Source organism: Henckelia pumila, chromosome 1 (genome assembly GCF_033568475.1).
Source record: "Henckelia pumila isolate YLH828 chromosome 1, ASM3356847v2, whole genome shotgun sequence".
Classification (NCBI taxonomy): Eukaryota; Viridiplantae; Streptophyta; class Magnoliopsida; order Lamiales; family Gesneriaceae; genus Henckelia; species Henckelia pumila.
This window is the reverse complement of record NC_133120.1, coordinates 28957958-28966694: the sequence shown is the minus strand read 5'-3', so window position 1 is coordinate 28966694 and position 8737 is coordinate 28957958.

Below are 8737 nucleotides of genomic sequence, written 5' to 3'. Positions count from 1 at the left end.
TATCTGATTTGATAGTCCCGAGTTTTAAAGTCATGCATACATCCCTTTTCTTTGAAGTTGTTGATGTTTGTGGATTTTGATACGAGGTGTTTAATTGATATTGCATGCCTGTCTCTTTTACTTAGAAATTATATTTCTAACCAGATTATTCCGGCTGTTGTCTTTGTTTTGTATGTGTAACTTGGAAACAGGAGGATCAGGAGCTGGACCGAGTCGTCTTGGTTATCTTGGGGTGAGATGAATAGAAGTGAGACTCCGCGTCGTAGGGTCAAGTCTTTTGAACTTGTATTAGTTTTGTTGAGTCGTTGGAACTCTGATTTTAGAACTCGACTTGTTTTGTATTGCGGAAAGGATTTAGAATTTGTGGTATGTTCTGATTTCGTGTTGTATTGTATGTTGGAGCTTGGATTTGATTTGATTCGTGTTTGGCTTGATTTTCTCCAGGTTCCCCTGTTTTCTGTCCGTTTGGCCTGCGCGCGGGCGAGGCTTGTCCTCGCGCGCGCGCGAGCTGCCTGGAGTGGCTCGGGTATTTTTGCCCGCGCGCGCGCGAGCCCCATCCTCGCGTGGGCGCGAGCTTCCCTCGAGGCCACTGGCCCTTTCTCCTGCGCACGCACGAGGCGATAGCTCGCGCGGGCGCGAGGCTTGTATTTTAAAAAAAATAAAAAAAAAATTTTGATTTGTTCCCGCGACTTACCGTGTTCGATTATGTTTAATTTTTTTCGAGTTTAGAATCGGGGTCTCACATTAAGTGGTATCAGAGCCATAAGATTCTTGGAGTCGAACTAGAGTGAGCGGGGTAGATCGAGTCCGCATGAATTGAATTCTCGCATGTGTTTGATTTATTTAAATGATTATTTTAAATACGTGCGAGCATGCTTTATCGATTCTTGAATTAATTAAAATTACATGAGTTGTGATTAAGTTATAAAGAATGAATTTCGTGAGATATATTTGTCCTTGTGCTATTATCCGTTTCCGAATATTGTTGAGATTCTTGGGTACTCAGAGCAGAGTTTTGGACACCAAGGTTATGTGTTTGAGATTGTGTTTGAGATTTTGTGTCCTAACCCTTTGGTATCAGATGGCACATCGACGATCTTTGAGAAGGAACCAACCACCTTTGACTCCTCCTTCGACTGAGAATCGGCCACCAGTGATAACTCCTCCGAATGATCAGGACAGTACAGGAGTGGATGAGTTTGATGCTACTGCAACCCCGATGGAGACTCTTTTGAAAAGATTCCGATCGTTTCGACCGCCTACCTTGACTGGTACCGAGAACTCCATCGACTGTGAGAGTTGGCTAGATGACATGGATGAACTCTTCGATTCTCTTGACTACAACGATGACCGCAGAATCAGGTTAGTCAGTCATCAGTTGCAGGGTGTTGCCAAGAAATGGTGGACTACGACCAAGAGGGCGAACGAGAACCGAGGCACCGTGATTACTTGGGGTGTATTCAAGACTGAGTTCTACAAGCGGTTCTTTCCTGTCTCGTATCGTAAGGAGAAAGGTGCCGAATTTTCGAATCTGAAGCAAGGAAATTGGAGCATCGAGGACTATGTGAGCAAGTTTGACAGCCTTTTGAGGTTCGCACCTCATGTCGCCAATAACGAGGAAGCCAAAGCCGACCATTTCATTAATGGCTTGAACCCGGAGATCTTTACCTTAGTCAATACCGGGAGACCCAACAACTTTGCAGATGCCATGGATCAGGCGAAGGGAGCCGAAGCTGGGATTTTGATGCAACGAGGAAATCAGGCAGCTCCTCAGCAGCAGCAGAGATCATTTCAGAATCCGCCTGTTCAGTTTCAGCCTCAGCAGTCTCAGTATCAGTACCAACCTTCTCCGCAACCGAATCAGTCTCAGAGGGTTGATGGAGGCAACAGTGGCAGAAACCGGCGGGATCAGTATCGACCGAAGGGGAAGACTTTTAAGAAGTCTGGGAACATTTCCTCGAGTTCCAGTGGTTCTAGACAATTCAGTTCTGGGCAGAGTTCAGGGTTCTCTGGAGTATCATGCAGCAAGTGTGGAGGACGCCATCCATCGGATCAGTGCCGTGGTGTGTTTGGTAGTTGCAACATCTGCCAGCAACCGGGTCATTTTGCTAGAGTCTGTCCTCAGCGGGGATCCGATAGAGCTCAGAGCGGTAGTTCTTCCCGACCGTCCGCTCAGCCCGAGAGGACATCTTCTGCAGTTCATTCCTTTCAGCCCCAGCAGCAGACTCGTCAGGGAGGTAATCAGAATCAGAATCAACCTCCTCGACAACAGGCTAGAGTGTTTGCATTGACAGAGGATCAAGCCAATGCAGCCCCGAATGACGTGATAGCAGGTAACTGTTCGATTTTTGGTTATCCTGCGTTTGTGTTGATTGATACGGGAGCTTCTCACTGTTTCATTTCTGAAAGGTTTGTCTTGATGCATGATTTATTTGCTGAGCCTTTATATGATGTTGTTTCTATTACTTCACCTTTGGGTGGAGGAATTGTTTTGGTGAGATTAGTCCGTAACTGCATCTTAGAATCCGAGGGGAATTCGATTGAGATTGACTGCATTGTACGTGGGTTATCTGATTTTGACTGTATCATTGGGATTGACGCACTGACCAAGTACAGGGCAACGGTAGATTGCTTTCAGAAAGTAGTCCGATTCAGACCTGTTATGGCAGACGAGTGGAAGTTTTTCGGTAAGGGTTCTCGATCCCGAATCCTTTTGATTTCTGCTTTGTCCATGACTCGTTTGTTACAGAAAGGAGCAGAGGGATATTTGATCTATGCAGTGGATGTTATGAGGTCTAGCCCTGAGTTGATAGAGATACCAGTGGTTAGCGAGTTTCCTGATGTCTTTCCAGAAGAGATTCCCGGATTGCCGCCGATTCGAGAGATCGAATTCAGCATTGAGCTTGCATCAGGTACTCAGCCTATTTCCAAGGCACCTTACCGAATGGCTCCATTAGAATTGAAAGAGTTGAAGGAACAGTTGGAGGATCTGATTTCCAAGGGATACATCCGACCTAGCGTATCGCCTTGGGGTGCCCCAGTCCTTTTTGTGAGGAAGAAAGACGGTTCTATGCGACTTTGTATCGATTATCGCCAGTTGAATCAGGCTACCGTTAAGAACAGATATCCTCTCCATCGAATTGATGATCTTTTTGACCAGTTACAGGGTTCTGCAGTGTACTCGAAGATAGATCTGAGATCAGGGTATCATCAGCTGAGAGTTCGCGATGAGGATGTGCCTAAGACAACTTTCAGAACCAGATATGGGCATTTTGAGTTCTTAGTCATACCTTTCAGTTTGACGAACGCTCCAGCGGTTTTTATGGATTTGATTAACCGTGTCTTCCAGCGGTATCTAGATGAGTTTGTCATTGTCTTTATCGACGATATTCTGGTCTATTCGAAGAACCCTTCAGATCATGCCGAGCATTTGAGGACTGTGTTGCAGATTTTGAGATCCGAGCAGTTGTATGCGAAGTTATCAAAGTGCGAGTTTTGGTTGGACCGAGTCGTCTTTCTAGGCCACATTGTATCAGGAGATGGAATATCTGTTGACCCCAGCAAGATCGAGGCAGTTATGAATTGGCCGAGACCGACATCAGTGCCAGAGATTCGCAGTTTCATGGGTTTAGCAGGGTATTACCGTCGATTTATCGAGGGCTTCTCTTCCATTGCAAAGCCGATTACCCAGTTGACCCAGAAGAATGCACCGTTTGTTTGGTCTGAGCAGTGTGAGGCCAGTTTCATTGAGCTGAAGAAGAGATTGACCAGCGCTCCGATCTTGTCTATTCCATCAGGTACTGGAGGTTTCTCCATGTATTGCGATGCTTCTCACCGTGGTCTTGGATGCATTCTGATGCAGAGGAAGCACGTCATAGCTTATGCGTCAAGGCAGCTGAAGCCTCACGAGACTCGTTATCCAATCCACGATCTTGAGCTAGCTGCAATCGTGTTTGCTTTGAAGACTTGGCGCCATAATCTGTATGGCGAGTCGTTTGAGATATTTTCTGACCATAAGAGCCTCAAGTACTTGTTTTCCCAATCCGAGCTGAACATGAGACAGAGGCGATGGATGGATCTGCTGAAGGATTTTGACTGTGAGATCAAGTATTATCCTGGAAAATCGAATGCAGCTGCAGACGCTCTTAGTAGGAAGCTTTGTTCTTTATCTCTTTCTACGATTGGTGTCTCTCGTTTGATTGAAGATTGTTGTACTTCTGGGTTGGAGTTTGAGACCGATAGGAGATCCATCAGAGTTTTTGCGATTCAGGCCGAGCCGGAGTTGTTTCAGTTGATCAGAGAGGCACAGAGGTCAGATCCGAGTATTCAGAGTTCGATAGAGAGAGTCCGATCAGGCCACCAGTCCGAGTTTCAGGTCAGGGATGATGTTCTGTTTGTGAATAGTCATATTGTTGTGCCCGATGTTTCTGAGTTGAGACAACATATTCTTCGAGAGGCGCATTGCAGTCGGTTCAGTGTTCATCCTGGAGGCCGAAAGATGTATAACGACTTGAAGACTCAGTTTTGGTGGAAGCAGTTGAAGGAAGCTGTCACGAGGTTTGTGTCCCATTGTCTGAATTGTCAACAGGTGAAAGCCGAGAGGAAGAAGCCCGGAGGTTTATTTCACAGTTTGCCTGTTCCGAAATGGAAGTGGGATCACATCATTATGGTCTTTGTCACGAAGCTACCACGTTCATTCAGAGGTTGCGATGCAATTTGGGTAGTGGTTGACCGGTTGACGAAGTCTGCTTGTTTCATTCCGTACCACATGACGTACCGCCACGACCAGATGGCCGAGTTGTATGTTAGAGAGGTGGTGAGATTGCACGGTGTGCCGAAGTCGATCGTATCAGACGGAGATCCGAGGTTCACTTCTCACTTTTGGCACAGTCTTCAGGCGGCTTTGGGTACTCGTTTGCACTTGAGCACAGCGTATCACCCTCAAACCGACGGTCAGTCCGAGCGTACGATCCAGACTTTGGAGGATATGCTTCGAGCCGTGGTACTTGATTTTGGCTCAGGATGGCAGGATTCTTTGCCTTTAGTAGAGTTTTTGTACAATAAAAGTTTTCAGACGAGTATTGGGATGGCACCGTTTGAAGCTTTGTACGGGAAGAAGTGCAGATCTCCGTTGTTCTGGGATGAGATTTCAGAGTCACCTGAGTTAGGTCCCGATATGATTCGTGACATGGCCGATCAGGTGAAGATTATTCAGATGAGGATGAAGACAGCCCAGGATTGGCAGGCCAAGTATGCGAATGTTCGACGTCGACCTCTGAGTTTTGAAATAGGAGACCGAGTTTTCTTGAAGATCTCTCCTTTTCGAGGTACTGTCAGATTCGGGAAGCGAGGGAAGTTGTCGCCTCGTTTTATTGGTCCTTATGAGATTCTGGAGAAGTTAGGCGATCTTGCCTACAGATTGGCTCTTCCCCCTTCTTTGTCCGGAATCCACGACGTGTTTCATGTTTCCATGCTTCGTAAATATCATCCAGATCCGTCCCACGTTCTTCAGCCAGATGAGGCCGAGTTGGATGAGACTCTGAGTTACTTCGAGAGACCGATTCAGATCCTTGACAGAAAAGAAAAGCAGCTCAGAAACAAGTCAATTCCATTGGTGAAGATTCAGTGGAGTCGTCACGGAGTTGAAGAAGCAACCTGGGAGAACGAATCCGATATGAGGCAACATTTTCCCGAGTTGTTCGATTGAGGTGAGTCCATCTTCAGTTTGTTCTTACTTGTTTCAGTTTTGATCTGTCAGATTTCGAGGACGAAATCGAATCTTAGAGGAGGAGAATTGTAAGGCCCTGAAATTACTTTTCGTGATTATTGGAATTGATTATTATTTATTTTGAAGATTTATTGAGCCGAGATTGAATCGAATTAAATTGGGAGTTTCAGGGACCGGAATGCAAAATGTGGATTTTATATATATTATCATCCAAGTTGCCTCCTCCCCATCACTTCAACCCATCACTCTCCTTTCTCCCTCCCTCTATCTCTCAATCTCTCTCTCCGGAAGCCATGGGAGACGATTCTTTGAGCTTTTCTTCCGTCTGATTCGCATGATCCGACCGTTAGATTTTAGTTCCGAGTTGAGTTTCACGATCACCGCAACGAGGGCTTCATTTAGACGTAAGTTTTACTTCGATCTCTTGAACTTCGATTTTGTTGAGTTGTCAGAATTTGATAATATTGGAGTATGTCGTTCTTGAGCTAGTATAGATCGTGTATTCGAAGTCGGTTTGGAAAAAGAATGAAGTTTGGATTTTATATGATTTTTTGGAGTTAAATTCGAAAATGGGGTTGTGAGATTTTGTTGGATTTTGATGGTTTTGATTTGTTTTGTTGATTGAGGAGTTGTTTTGGATGATTTGGGATTGTTGGTTGTTATCGGAGATTTTTGGTTTGACCGATTATAGCTGTTATGCCGTCGGAATCGAGTTTGGATTATTGGTTGTTTTGTTTCGGTTTGACTTCTGGGTTTGATTGAATTGGTAGATTGTTACCGAATCCGTATATTCTTCATTTTCAGATTGGATTGGAGTCTTGGAATTGGATTGAACTTGGAAGTTGAGTCGTGTCAAGAATTGAAGACGGTATATTGATTGAATTTCCTTGTTATGAAGTTTTGTGTTTCGATTGATTATTTATTTGAGTTCGTTATTATTCTCAGATTTGAATCTTCGACGGACTCGGAAGGTAAAAGATGACTTTGAATTGAATGGGGTTGAATACTTGTGTTCGATTGATTCTCGAGCCCCGAAAAACACATACTACATGTTTATTTGCTTGTGTGAACTTGTTTGAGTATCTTGTTACACTTGCATTCATATTGAGCCGATTATTCAATTCGTTTGAATTTAGACGATTTAGAGAGCTATATTGAAGTGGGCTTAGATTTCGAGTTTTTTTAAGTACCAGAATACTTCTTATAGTTGCTCTGAAGTCTAGGGGTTGAGTTGAGCGACATCCACCCCGAATGGGTGTGTCGGTGAGTTGTTGTGAATACTTAGCCCCGGGATCCCAACCGAGTATCGATTGACATTTCGATTATCTGATTTGATAGTCCCGAGTTTTAAAGTCATGCATACATCCCTTTTCTTTGAAGTTGTTGATGTTTGTGGATTTTGATACGAGGTTTTTATTTGATATTGCATGCCTGTCTCTTTTACTTAGAAATTATATTTCTAACCGGATTATTCCGGCTGTTGTCTTTGTTTTGTATGTGTAACTTGGCAAAAGGAGGATCAGAAGCTGGACCGAGTCATCTTGGTTAGCTTGGGGTGAGATGGATAGAAGTGAGACTCCGCGTCGTAGGGTCGAGTCTTTTGAACTTGTATTAGTTTTGTTGAGTCGTTGGAACTCTGATTTTAGAACTCGACTTGTTTTGTATTGCGGAAAGGATTTAGAACTTGTGGTATGTTCTGATTTCGTGTTGTATTGTATGTTGGAGCTTGGATTTGATTTGATTCGTGTTTGGCTTGATTTTCTCCAGGTTCCCCTGTTTTCTGTCCGTTTGGCCTGCGCGCGGGCGAGGCTTGTCCTCGCGCGCGCGCGAGCTGCCTGGAGTGGCTCGGGTATTTTTGCCCGCGCGCGCGCGAGCCCCTTCCTCGCGCGGGCGCGAGCTTCCCTCGAGGCCACTGGCCCTTTCTCCTGCGCACGCGCGAGGCGATAGCTCGCACGGGCGCGAGGCTTGTCTTTTAAAAAAAAAAAAATATTTTTGATTTGTTCCCGCGACTTACCGTGTTCGATTATGTTTAATTTTTTTCGAGTTTAGAATCGGGGTCTCACATAAGTTGTGTGTAATTTCTGTACTGCAATAACTTATTTATAATGTGGGCTGCTAACAGCTTAGGGCCCATTAGTCCTAAGTTCAAGCCTGACAAGCAAAGCTCGCATGTTCAGAAATTAATATAAAATTTATCGTGACTCAGATTGATAAACCAATTTCACCAATGTGGACAGAAACCATTTCTGCATCTTTTAAAGTCAAGATAAATTTTCTGAATCCGAATTCAGTGGTTTCCAAAAATGTCCATCACTATGTCATTTCAGGAAATCTTACTCCCTCTACTCTTAAATAAGAAGTCCCACTTCTTTATTCACTAAATTTAACTCTTTAAATTTAATTATCTCAATGGGGATTAAAAATCCATTACTTGTGTGACCCTCAATGGTTCAGGGATACAGCTAGCCGTGGGCTCACAACTCATTGTGACTCGGAACAACAATTTCCGACTTCCCCATTGAATCATGGTAAGAGAGCCTAGCAACATCGCCCCATGATTCCCTAGGTATCACTGATAGTGCCTGCAAGAACCAATAGATTTTGGTCAGCGTACAGTACGGTCCCTTCATCCATATATCCCGATCGAATCAACAACCATTGGTAAATCGAGAGTCGTTCGAGATTCGATAACTATGCAATTCATCTTGAAGATCAAATAGTGACATCGCATGTGCTACTAAGAAACCATTTATTAAAACACATCATGTACTCTGGCCAAACATTCGTCACACTAATATCTCCTCAGATTGCATAGGATATCCACACTCGCAAGTATGTGGTGAATCCTTGACAACAAAACATCGACTCCTATATGTGTCGTAACTGTACCCAATCCCGACACCTAATGACCCCAATAGAGTCGGTAAATGAGTCAAAGTACAGTACTAGCATATAGAGTCTCAATGATGTTTCAAGTAGTAAGGACTAATGGTGTACAACCAAAAACGC